The following is a 14368-nucleotide window of genomic DNA, read 5'->3' on the forward strand; positions in this document are numbered from 1 at the left end:
TCATTCGGAAATAAACATTGCACAATCTTGCCTGAATGTATTGCGGACACCGTGATGTTTAAGGACTTCATAAAGTTTTAATGGAAAGTACTGCGGGAAGCAAGTGTCACTGTCAGCAGGGAATTCCCAGTGCTGTATGTCGGAAAAGACACCATTGAGGTAAATACGATTAATACTTTTACACTGGATTAACTTCCACCATTCCTTCCATGAAAGCTTCCAGGAATTCTTCTTGAATATTACTTAGACTCCAAATGATCATTAGGGAAAAATTATTTTTAGAAGTATTATGTGCACAGACTCATTTAATGGCATCAAAGGGTGATAATAATTTAGATAAGGATAGTGAGGGTTTAAACACCAATATTAAATCTCAGTTCTATTTTTTTATCAGATAATGAATCATGTGTCTATATTAGTGAATTCAATTCAGCGGTAGAGAACAAATTCATTAGGTTAGCCAAAGAACTGCAGAAAAGACAGTCTAAAGTAAAATCTACACATGGAAAAATGATCTGAATAAAATACCGTTATGATCACTGCTACTGATAAACCCGAAGCAGTAGTCATAATGAACAGGGAACATTATATTCAGGAAAAAACATTGCTTTAGAACCAGAATATGTATATTAAAGCTGAAGTCCAGCCAAAACACCTAAACACAAAGATAAAAAGACATATAAGGTAGCGGTTTTAACTGCATTTTTCTCCTTCCTTCATTCCTTGAATTACATTTAAAAAATCCATTTAATGCTGTATTTAGAAAATGCAGAGTTGCAATAATTTGTGTTTTCTGCCTGGAGTCCATCTTTAAAGGCATTGTACACTTTTAAATGTTTTTGTTTTAACTAGGCATTAGTATAATTATACTCCCTGTCATTGGTTTGCCTTACCTTGTAATGATGGGCTCACCTGTTGCAGCTGAAGTTTGTAGTGTCATGGCTGATCCATTCTCCTATGTTCATGTGTTGCTACAGCTAGCCCCCCCCCCCCCTATTTTATAAAGGGATGGGCAGCTTCTTGTTTCAGGTAACACACCATGTAAGGCATTCTTCGCCATTTCCTCTGTGTTTCATCAAAAATGTTTGAGTGCAAATGATATGAAGCACTGCATGGTCAGTGCTCCGTTAATAGATCTTCCCGTTTGTGTCTCTGTCAGATCAAATTACTGTTTAGCTCTCACCTGCAGAACACTAGACTGAGAGACCCAGTGATTGTGAGATATGTAATTTCTTTACAGGAAGTGTCAGTTCTTAGACCACAAACAGAGGTCATGCGTTAACTAGTGCAGTGCCATGCTGAATGCCTCTTGATTGGACACAAAAAGAAACATCTGACACAGGAATGTGAAGATTTACTTTACTATAGGCTGTGCGTGCATGACAACATATGACACCATTAAACTATATGATCATTGCACATCTTATGCAAGTGAAAAACACAGGAGGATTTATTTGCTAAAACTGGAGAGTGCAAAATCATGTGCAGCTCTGCATAGACACCAATCAGCTTCCAGGTTTATTTTTTGTCAAAGCCTAATTTAACAAGCTGATTGGCTACCATACACAGCTGCACCAGAATGTGCACGCTTCAGTTTTAGTAAATCAACCCCAAGGTACAGGTAGGCAGGTTTATAATGCCTTTAAAGGAGTTGTAAAGACAGAAGGTTTTTTATTTTAATGCATTCTATGTATTAAGATAAATACATACAGTATCTCACAAAAGTGAGTACACCCCTCACATTTTTGTAAATATTTTATTATATCTTTTTATGTGAAAACACTGATGAAATGACACTTTGCTACAATGAAAAGTAGTGACTGTACAGCTTGTATAACTGTGTAAAGTTGCTGTCCCCTCAAAATAACTCAGGTTCTCCGTATCGAGGTACGAGCCCTCCTCTCTACCCCCACCTTTCTTTCTTCACTTTCCCCTTCTCCTTCATTCCCCCCCTCCCCTTCTCCCTCCCTCCTCCCACCTTCCCCCCTGCCCTTTTTGCACCCTTTTTCCTTTACTCAAAAGAGAATAATCAACCAGCGCAACAATAATCACTAGAGCAAAAGCAGCTGAAATACTGAGGGTCAAAATATCAAATCCCATACAACAAAATTATAAAAAGGCAGTACAGTGCTTCAAAATTAATACTAATAAAGAAAGTCCATAGTCTGATAGGAAAGCACAGACAAGCTTCCAGTGTTGAAAGTGAAGAGATGCACAATATATGGTGACTTCCGTGACACCCTCCACCAACGTAAGGATTGGCCCCTCACCTCATGACACGGACCCCTGAGTTTATCAGTCAGGTCTATTATAGCATTCCCATTATTGGGTCATTAAGCACACATCATAACTTGCAATGTGGGGGCAGTCAGTTTGAAAAATCTTCTTTAGCTCCAGTCATATACATGTAATAGAATAAGCAATATCTAGTGCTCTCTGTATTTCAAATCTTATGTCTTGTTTATTAAAATAGAATAAAAACTCACAAGCAAGGCACTGTACCCCAGTGCTAAGGATCGGCAGCAAACATAAGCACAGCGTGTCTGTGGGAATCAGCCTTGGAACGCGGTGACGTCACGAACGTATCATGTGATGTTCGTACGCGCTACGTCCCATAAAGTAGGCGGGACTTCATCAGCTAGATTATTCTCGTTTTTATCAGGTTTTTATGCCTGCGGGCGATGTACAGCATGCAGACATTCTAAAAATAACCTTAAAAAACGTAAGAATTTTAGAGCAACTGCTACCAATAAAGAGTACAAGATAGAACAATTGATCACTTGTGCAACAGTAGGTGTTGTTTACATGCTCCAATGTGGATGTGGCCACCAATATATTGGGAGGTCATCGAGGCCCCTCCACGTAAGGATAGGGGAGCATGTAAACAACATAAAAAATGGATCAAAAACGCACAATGTATCGAAACATTATAGATTGGTTCATAATAAGAACCCTAAATGTCTCCAGTTTTGGGGCATCGAGCGAGTGACCAAACACTGCAGGGGGGGTAATTTCCTGCGGCAAATTAGTCGCAGGGAATCTTATTGGATCCATGAAACAAAGGTACTTGTGCCTGGGGGCTTAAATGTCGAATTCGACATTAATTGTTTTATTTCTGACCGTTAAAGTTTTTTTAATGTCTTTTGGTGATTTTTTATTGTTTGCACATCGAGTTGATTGATGTTGTAAATTTTATTAGCTATTTGCCAATTTATATGGAAATCTGAGGGAATCAGCTCTTTCTCTTCATGCTCGCACTCTCTCTCCTCTATTTGTTTTCACTTCTTGGTTTCTCATTCTGTGGCTGTTTGCTTCTTTCGTATTCACGTCCCTCACTACACCTATCTTGCCCACCTCCCTTGATTTGACATATTCTGCCTTATGGGCGGGGTCCGCCGACGTCACATGTTTCCATGACATCGGCAGCCCCAGTAGTGTCCCTCACCACTCGGCTACCACTGGCACAATGCACATGTGCGGCTGGCGGTGGCTGTTGTAAACCCAGCATCCTCACACACTGGCTACGCCACGGCGCCCCGACACTATAGCGTCCCTGGTTACCTTGGATACCGCCTATGCATTGTGCAACCGTGGCCTGCGATTGCTGCCGTTATCTGCCCCACAGCTTCCAATCCCTGCACTGGCGCTGATCTAAAGCAAGATCGTGCGCTGTATCCTGATGCTTCCTGACAGCTGGTTTGTCCCCACAGTGATTGGGGACCCACGCCACAACACCATTAGAAAGGTATTATAAAGGCACTATTAGCATTTCTTTTTTTAATCCCTTCTTTTTTCATATGGTTTTTCTTAAATCTGTGATTTTGTGCTAATGTTTTTGAACTGTTTTGTTGGGATTTGAGACGTCATATCAGTCTGGGTGTGGGAGGAGCTTTGTTTTTTTTTTCTTCTTTTTTTTCTTTTTTTTTTCTCTGATTGGTTGATGGTTATTTAAATTCTTTTTACTGTTACCCCACATTTATCACATGCCTGAGGAAGGGGTCCTGCGTGACTCCGAAACGTTGCACTCTCCTTGTGTTGTGATCATGCAATAAATGACCCGTTTGGACGCTATTAATGTCGTTCCATGGTGTGCTGGCAAATATCTTCACTCAAAATAACTCAACACACAGCCATTAGTGTCTAAACTGCTGGCAACAAAAGTGAGTACACCCCTAAGTGAAAATGTCCAAATTGGGCCTAATTAGGTATTTTCCCTTCCCGATATCATGTGACTCGTTAATGTTACAAGGTCTCAGGTGTAAATGGGGAGCAGGTGTGTTAAATTTGGTGTTATCGCTCTCACTCTCTCATACTGGTCACTGGAAGTTCAACGTGGCAAAGAACTCTCTGAGGATCTGAAAAAAAAGAATTTGTTGCTCTACTTAAAGATGGCCTAGGCTATAAGAAGATTGCCAAGATCCTGAAACTGAGCTGCAGCACGGTGGCCAAGGCCATACAGCGGTTTAATAGGACAGGTTCCATTTAGAACAGGCCTCACCATGGTCGACCAAAGAAGTTGAGTGCACGTGCTCAGCGTCATATCCAGAGGTTGTCTTTGGGAAATAGACGTATGAGTGCTGCCAGCATTGCTGCAGAGGTTGAAGGGGTAGGGGCTCAGCCTGTCAGTGCTCAGACCATACGCTGCACACTGCATCAAATTGGTCTGCGTGGCTGTCTTCCCAGAAGGAAGCCTCTTCTAAAGATGATGCACAAGAAAGCCCGCAAACAGTTTGCTGAAGACAAGCAGACTAAGGACATGGATTACTGGAACCATGTCCTGTGGTCTGATGAGACCAAGATAAACTTATTTGGTTCAGATGGTGTCAAGTGTGTGTGGCGGCAACCAGGTGAGGAGTACAAAGACAAGTGTGTCTTGCCTACAGTCAAGCATGGTGGTGGGAGTGTCATGGTCTGGGGCTGCATGAGTGCTGCCGGGACTGGGGAGCCACAGTTCATTGAGGGAACCATGAATGTCAACATGTACTGTGACATACTGAAGCAGAGCATTATCCCCTCCCTTCGGAGACTGGACCGCAGGGCAGTATTTCAACATAATAACGACCCCAAACACACCTCCAAGACGACCACTGCCTTGCTAAAGAAGCTGAGGGTAAAGCATGGAGACTGGCCAAGCATGTCCTAAAGCCTATTAAGCATCTGTGGGGCAATCTCAAACGACAAGTGGAGGAGCGCAAGATCTCTAACATCCACCAGCTCCATGATGTCATCATGGAGGAATGGAAGAGGACTCCAGTGGCATCCTGTAAAGCTCTGGTAACTCCATGCCCAAGAGGGTTAAGGCAGTGCTGGAAAATAATGGTGCTCACACAAAATATTGACACTTTGGGCCCAACTTGGACATTTTCATTTAGGGGTGTACTGACTTTTGTTGCCAGCGGTTTAGACATCAATGGCTGTGTGTTGAGTTATTTTGAGGCGACAGTAAATTTACACTGTTATACAAGCTGTACACTCACTACTTTACATTGTAGCAAAGTGTCATTTTTTCAGTGTTGTCACATGAAAAGATATAATAAAATATTTACAAAAATGTAAGGGGTGTACTCACTTTTGTGAGATACTGTATATACATGGGGTTCACCCTGGGACTTTAAATGAGGTGAATATGGTAAGCCAAAAAACATATTATGATGGTAAAAAAGTAGATTTATTACAGTTTGTTGCACATGTAAGACACAACAGCAATAAATACAGGCCGATAAAATAAACATATGAACATGGGTCAGTCCACATACATGGTAAACCGTATATACCAATTACAAACATCAGAGAAATGTGTAAGCATCGGTAGTACCCGACGACGTTTCGCGAGACCGCGCTCACTCTTCAGGGGTAAATGCTTTGCTATATCTGTAATACAAGTAGTGAATAAAATGAATGTATGTAGCAAAAAATGGGCAGGGAGGTGAGTCATCAATGGGGTCAAACTGTAGGACACCATACTCACCAATGGGTTGGGCCCGATCATCAATCACTGATTCCACCGGCAGAGGCAGCAACAAACATCCAGCACAGGAGCCGAAGAGGAGAAGCAAAAGGTAATCCTATCGGGTGAACAACCGGAGCACTGACATTTAGGGCTGCAACTAACGATTATTTTCATAATCTAATAGTTGGCCGATTATTGTTTTGATTAACCACTTGCCAACCGCCCACAGCCGAATGACGGCTGCAGGGCGGCTGGATAACTCTGGGATCACGTCATATGACGTGATCCCAGAGAACCGCTCCCGCGCGCCCCCCGGGCGCGCACAGAGGAACATCCGTGTTCGCCGGGTCCAGGGGACCCGGCGCAACACGGATCGCGGTAAAGGGCCAATGACAGCGGCCCTTTACCATGTGATCGCTCCGTCCAATGACGGAGCGATCACAAATGTAAACAAGAAGGGAAAGCAGGGTCATCAGGAGGTTACAGCTCTCCTCTCCTCACACCGATGCAGCGTGAGAGGAGAAGAGAGCTTTACGGTGACAATCAGTGAGTTTTTCCACCTTTAGCAGTACCCAACAGTGCCACAGCAGTGCCCAACAGTGCCACAGTAGTGCCCAACAGTGCCACAACAGTGCCCAACAGTGTCATCTGTGCCCAACAGTGTCATCTGTGCCACATCTGTGCCACCTGTGCCACCTGTACCACCTGTGCCACCTCTGTGCCACACCAGTGATAATACAGTGCACACCAGTGCCACACCTGTACCACACCAGTGCCACCTGTGCCCATCAGTGCCACTTGTGCTCATCAGCACCACTGCAGTGCCACATCAGTGCCGCCTGAGCCCACCAGTGCTGCCTGAGCCCACCAGTGCCACCTCTGTGCCACCAGAGCCACACCAGTGCAACCAGAGCCACACCAGTGCAACCACAGTGCACACCAGTGCCCCATCAGTGCCACCTGTGCCCATCAGTGCCAACTGTGCCCATCAGTGCCACTTGTGCTCATCTGCGCCACTGCAGTGCCACATCAGTGCCGCCTGTGCCCACCAGTGCCGCCTGAGCCCACCAGTGCCTCCTGAGCCCACCAGTGCCGCCTGAGCCCACCAGTGCCGCCTGAGCCCACCAGAGCCACACCAGTGCAACCAGAGCCACACCAATCCCACTACAGTGCAACCAGAGCCACACCAGTCCCACTACAGTGCAACCAGAGCCACACCAGTCCCACTACAGTGCCACATCAGTGCCACCTGTGCCCATCAGTGCTCATCTGCGCCACATCAACCTCACCAGCCACCAGTATGGCAAAAAAATTATTTACGGCTGAGGAGGCCTACCAGCGTCTCAGCATGACCGATGAGAGCAGCGGGGAGCTCTCTGAGTCTCTGTCTGATTCGGATTCAGCCTATGAACCCGTGACAAGCAGCGAGTCTGATACAGATTTGGAAGAGGAACGTGTGCCCGTGAAAAGAAGGCGTTCTGGCGTGGAGCAGCAGCCTACTACCACCTCGAGCGCAGTGCCGTCCACCTCAAGAGCTGTGCCATCCACCTCAAGAGCTGTGCCGTCCACCTCAAGAGCGGTGCCGTCCACCTCAAGAGCGGTGCCGTCCACCTCCAGCGCAGTGCCGTCCACCTCAAGCGCAGTGCCACCGCAACAAAGGCCAGGTACCAGTAGGGTGTCCTCTCAGTCACAAAAGGATAGAGGCCATGCCACCCTTCTCTATGCCCTTCAAAACCCCCTGTGGCTTCCCCCTCATTCCGGAGCAGCAAATATCCCCCCTTTTACCGCCCAGCCAGGTGTCCAGGTGAACACCGATGATTTTGTGATGCTTGATTTTTTTTATTTGATTTTCACAGACGACTTACTATCGTCCATTGTGGCCCAGTGCAACCTCTATGCACAGCAGTACATAGTAAGCAACCCTGGCTCTAGTTATGCCCGTCCCTGGAGAGAGAGTGGAGAGAGCTTACCATAGAGGAATTTAAAATTTTCTTAGGCCTAACTTTTACAATGGGACTCACAAAAAAAAAACGAAATGTACTCATATTGGTCAACTAACGCCGTCCACCACATGCCACTCTTCTCTTCGATAATGCCAAGATCAAGATACCTTATGATTTTGCGCTTCCTCCATTACAATGACAACACCCAGGGCCCTCCCCGAAATGACCCAGCATTTGACAAATTATTCAAACTTCAGCCACTCCTAAATTATTTGGCTGAAAAATTTCACCAATTATATACCCCCGAACAGAATATTTCCGTGGATGAGTCCCTTGTAAAATTCTCCGGCAGGCTCGGCATCAAACAATTTATCCCCAGCAAAAGGGGCCGATATGGGGTAAAAATGTACAAACTTTGCGACCGAGCCACGGGGTACATTTACTCCTTCCTGGTGTACGAAGGGAAGGACACCCAACTGCATCCCCCTGAATGTCCAGAATATATTGGAGCCAGCGGCAAAGTTGTCTGGGAGCTTGTTTATCCACTCCTTGGAAAGGGGTACCACCTTTATGTGGATAACTTTTATACAAGTTTGCCCCTCTTCCGCAATCTTCACCGGAGAGACACCCCAGCATGTGGTACCTTAAGAACGAATAGAAAAGGCTTCCCGCAAAAACTGGTCAATGAAAGGCTACGCCGAGAGGAGACGGCGTCTTTGCGGAACCAGGAGCTATTAGCTGTCAAGTGGAGGGACAGACGAAACGTCCACATGCTGACGACAATCCATAATGACACCTACGTAAAAGTCCCAAGAAGAAACGGCCCAGTCCAGAAACCTGCTTGTATTTATGATTACAATTTGTTTATGGGGGGAGTGGACTTCAACGATCAGATGATTGAACCCTACCTTCCCACAAGAAAATCCCGTCACTGGTATAAAAAAGTGTCCATTTATTTTTTCAGTTTGGCCATGTATAACACTTATGTTATTTACCAAAAATCTACAGAGAACCCCGTATCCTATCTGCACTACCAGGAACAAGTAATCTCCGCCCTTTTGTACCCTGAAAGCCCACCAGAAATTATTCGCACTGATTCCGTGAACGCCACTTTCCTGACAAAATCCCCCCCAGTGAAACAGGCCAGAGACGTCAGAAGAGATGCCGGGTGTGCTCCAGAGGAGGAATTAGAAGAGACACCTCGTTTTATTGTCCCGATTGTCCTTCCCAACCAGGCCTCTGTATAGGTGAATGTTTCCGCCGTTACCATACTTCTCTACGTTATTAGGGAAGTATGGTAAACGTAATTCTCATTTCCTTTCATTTTCCTCCACACCCCTTATGCCACTGCGCTGAACTGTACATACCTCTGCCTTCTCCGGAATCGACCCTGGCCTGTTATACGACCAAGCTTCTGCCTAACGATAAACATACCTCTGCCTTCTCCGGAACTGAACCTGGCCTGTTATACGACCAAGCTTCTGCCTAACGATAAACATACCTCTGCCTTCTCCGGAACTGACCCTGGCCTGTTATACGACCAAGCTTATGCCTAACGCTAAATTGTACCTACCTCTGCCTGCTCTGGAACTGACCCTGGACTGTTTGACCACGTTTTTTGCCTGCCTCTTGGACTGATCATTTACCCTGCTATGCTAGTGGGAAAACATGGGTCTCACATATGTGAGGGGCTCCAGAAATGTTTTTCTGGATGAAGAAAACTAATTTTTTAGTTTTCTCATTCCCAGATTTAGGGTCTGGAGACTCGGAGGCTTCAAAGAGATTTGGGTGGGAGAAGCCTCTACCCCTGTCCCCATTCTTTCCTGGCCTGCTACTTGGACCATGTTCCTGCTTACTACCAGGACCAATATTTTGGCACTGCTGGCAATGTCTCTACTTGCACTGACCCTGGACTGTACAAGGACATTATCCCTGCCTGTACTATGGACAATATTCCTGCCTGCTGCCTGGACAATTCCATTCACTGTCGCTGACCATGTCCCTGCCTGCTGCCTGGATCAGGGCTCTCCTCCTGTGGACAACTGCAAAACTAAAACCACAGGTAATCTTTTGTTTACCCTTTGCTCAGTAGAATGTATTTTAGGGTGTAATTCTTGGTATGTACATGCTATGTGTTAGAAATATGAAGAGCCTTCAAAAATGTGATAGATTGTAAGGAAATTAGATGTGTAATTTATGCTCCTAGAACGCCTGAATGTGCTACTTCAATGTTGGGCCTCTGTATGTGGCCAGGCTGTGTAAAAGTCTCACACATGTGGTATCGACATACTCAGGAGGAGTAGCAGAATATATTTTGGGGTGTCATTTTTGCTATGTACATGCTATGTGTTGGAAATATCTTAGAAATGGACAACTTTGTGTAAAAAAAGTGCGTTTTCATTTTTTTCCACATTTTCCAAAAACTTCTGGAAAAAAATGAACCATTCAAAAGACTCATTATGCCTCATAGATTATACGTTGGGGTGTTTGCTTTCCAAAATGCGGTCACTTTGTGGGCGTTTCCATTGTCCTGGTGCTCCAGGGCCTTCAAAAATGTAATAGGTGGTTGAGAGATTAGATGTGTAATTTATGCTCCTAGAACGCCTGAATGTGCTACTTCAATGTTGCGCCTCTGTATGTGGCCAGGCTGTGTAAAAGTCTCACACATGTGGTATCGCCATACTCAGGAGGAGTAGCAGAATATATTTTGGGGTGTCATTTGTGTAATGTACATGCCATGTGAGAGAAATAACCTGTTATGCCCCGTACACACGGTCGGATTTTTCGACGGAAAATGTGTGATAGGACCTTGTTGTCGGAAATCCCGACCGTGTGTAGGCTCCATCACACATTTTCCATCGGATTTTCCGACACACAAAGTTTGAGAGCAGGAGATAAAATTTTCCGACAACAAAATCCGTTGTCGGAAATTCCGATCGTGTGTACACAAATCCGATGGACAAAGTGCCACGCATGCTCAGAATAAATAAAGAGATGAAAGCTATTGGCCACTGCCCCGTTTATAGTCCCGACGTACGTGTTTTACGTCACCGCGTTCAGAATGATCGGATTTTCCGACAACTTTGTGTGACCGTGTGTATGCAAGACAAGTTTGAGCCAACATCCGTCTGAAAAAATCCTAGGATTTTGTTGTCGGAATGTCCGAACAAAGTCCGACCGTGTGTACAGGGCATAATAATGACAAATTGGTGTGAAAAAAAAAAATCTTAAGTTTGCAAAGAATTGTGGGGAAAAATAACAACTTCAAAAAACTCACCATGCCTCTTACTAAATACCCTGGAATGTCTACTTTCCAAAAAGGGGTCATTTGGGGGGTATTTGTACTTGCCTGGCTTGTTAGGGTCTCAAGAAATGAGATAGGCCTCAGTACATCAGGTGTGATCAGATGTGATCAATTTTCAGTGATTGGCACCATAGCTTGTAGACTCTATACTTTCACACAGACTAAATAATATCCACTAATTTAGGTTATTTTTTACCAAAGATATGTAGCAGTATAAATTTTGGCCCAAATTTATGAAGAAAAAATTACTTATTTGCAAAATGATATAATAAAAATGAAGAAAAATTCATTTTTTTACAAAATTTTCGGTCTTTTTTCATTTATAGCACAAAAAATAAAAAACCCAGAGGTGATCAAATACCACCAAAAGAAAACTCTATTTGTGTGAAAAAAAGGACGAAAATTTCATATGGGTACAGTGTTGCATGACTGAGTAATTGTCATTCAAAATGTGAGAGCACCGAAAGCTGAAAATTGGTCTGGTTAGGAAGGGGGTTTAAGTGCCCAGTGGTCAAGTGGTTAATCGATTAATCGGTTAATAACCTTAAAAAAAAAAAGTGCGGTGTATAATTTAGTTAATATGTAAAGTTTTAAAAAAAGGCAATTTATTCTTAAATATCTCTATATGCAGTGGTAAATAAAAATAACCAACTATATGGTTAGGGAGCAAAATATCTAATCCACTCTGAGAATAACAGACAGAAGAGATATACTGTATAAACTATTAGAGGAGAGATAAGAACGTTCATTTGATTTTCTAATCATTAGTGGGGTCAAATCGATGTTCATTTTCAACCACAGTAATGGGAAAGTTTGGAAATAGAAAACTTCTTGGTAAAAAAGGAATTATCAGACAGTGTATGTGGTTTTCGTTCAGAAATTACAATTGTTTTAAAAACAGAATGTTAAAAACAAGTGAAAATTTCAAACATTCTTTCATTCATCGAACGTACAAAGATTTTTCGTCTGAATATTCTCATCTGAAAACTGATCGGTGTGGCCAGCATAAGGCTCGGTGCACACCTATGCAGTTTGCTTTTGATCTGTTTCTGGAGTGTTCTTTGCTGTGCGTTTTGATTTTTGCGCACTTGGTTTTGCTGCGATTTGCGTTTTTGCATTTTTTTTTGGCCAATTTGTTGTTGGGCAGATTAAAAAACACAAATTGCTGCAAAAACGCATTACATGCTTTTCTGCAGCTTCTCCATTGAAGTATATTGAAGCAAAAAAGCACTGTTTTGCGTTAAAAAAAAGTCCCTGACCCTTTCCGAATACGCAGCGGCTGAAAAAGCATAGATGTGAACGTGTCCCATAGGAAACCATGTAAATGAACTGTAGTCTGTTTCTGCAAAAAGCACCAAAAAACACATGTGAACCAGGTCTAAGACGTTTAGTAACATAATGGGGTTAAAAAAACTAATAGCCCTTTATAGTACAAAAAAGCAAATAATCACTACTGTAAGGGGTTCATTTTTTTTTTATTGTAGAACTGTGAGAGAAATAGTTACAGTAGCGATTATTTGCTCTTTTTGTACTATAAAGGAAAAACCCTGCGAATACTGGTGAGCTTGCTGCAGTGTTTGATATGCATGTTGCAAAAATAGTAAAGGAGTATGTATATATATATATATATATATATATATATATATATATATATGTATATATATGTATGTATATATATATATATATATATATATATATATATATATATATATATGTATATATATATGTATGTATATATATGTATGTATGTATGTGTATATATATATATATATATATATATATATATATATATATATATATATATATATATATCTCAGAAGGAACCTGCAAATACAGGTGAGCTTCCTGCAGTATTTGGTATAAATATAGATGTATAGGGACCAGCATGGAGTAAGTGCTGGTGTATGCTGCGGGACTGAAAGGGCAATAAATGAATACAATAAAAAGTATAAAAAAAAGTGTTGGGACAGTGATGTGCAAAGTGCACAGTGAGTGGGAAAGGGCGGGGGTTGAAGAAAAAAACAAACCAATGTGCTAAAATGTCAACTAGGCTAAAAAGCAACATAAATTACCTGAGTGTAATGTAAAACCTTCCCCTCCTGGAAGTGCAGCTGATGTGTGCAGACTCATGATGCAATTATGCAAATACTCCACTTTGGACTTCTAGGTAAGTGCTATTTTTACATGACATATATTAGTTCACAAAATGCAGCTAAGCATCCCTAGGGTCTTAACTGGTTGCCAACATTTTAGAGATTCATTTTTTATTAATTAACGTTACTACTGTATATTTGGAAGTTTTTCTCTCGGGGGAGGAGATGCCATTGATTGTTCATTAGAAAAATTGGAAAATTCTACCTAACCAATAACCAGCAATGTGGTGAGCTTGCTTCTAGCAGATACAGCAGCTAACGCTTGGAGAAAACCAACAGGAAAAGTATCAGCAATGCAATTACTAGTGTAGCAATAACTCTCGGTGGAGCTGCTGGTTTAAAGCGGGCTTACTACCTTCACTCTCGATACCTCTGTTTCAACGGCACCGGGTCTAGGGTTCCGTTGAGTTTACCTCTGGACGATATAAGCACCAAACACTTGAGTAGGTTTTCCAATGCTTTAATGAACAAATAAAGGAAGTAGCAGAAAAGAGGCAGAAGGAAAGCTGCAGGGAAGCTCAAATACCTTTCCTTAGTATTCTTCAGAACCTTCTTAGTAATTGAAGACCTGTAGTTGAATGTGCTCCCCTTGTGGGATTCAATCTTCGCCTGCCTGGATAGGCCTCTCTCACTTGCCTTGCAGCCAGTACGTAGCACAAACAAAAGTCTCTGCCACAGACTTGTTTGAAATTAAACCCGTACGATCCTCTGCCACAGGATGTATTGGTTTGTGATGAATGTCAGACACAGTACTTAAACCTTTAGGCCAACCCAGCAGTACTATGCAGTAAGACTACTTCAGGATACGTCCTCCAACCGAGTCACCAGGCCCCTCTCCAGACCAGCACTCTGCATGATCCTTCCATGACGGGTCCTCCCCTGGGATCTTCTCGGTTGTCCAGCTTCTTCACTCAGGATAGACAGCTCAGTACCATTCCTCTGCTGCTGTGGTAGGCCCCAGACAGACTTCTGGGCCCATCTACACGCCGCAGCGACGTGGGACTCCGGACCAGAGGAC

Source organism: Aquarana catesbeiana, linkage group LG04 (genome assembly GCF_042186555.1).
Source record: "Aquarana catesbeiana isolate 2022-GZ linkage group LG04, ASM4218655v1, whole genome shotgun sequence".
Taxonomy (NCBI): Eukaryota; Metazoa; Chordata; class Amphibia; order Anura; family Ranidae; genus Aquarana; species Aquarana catesbeiana.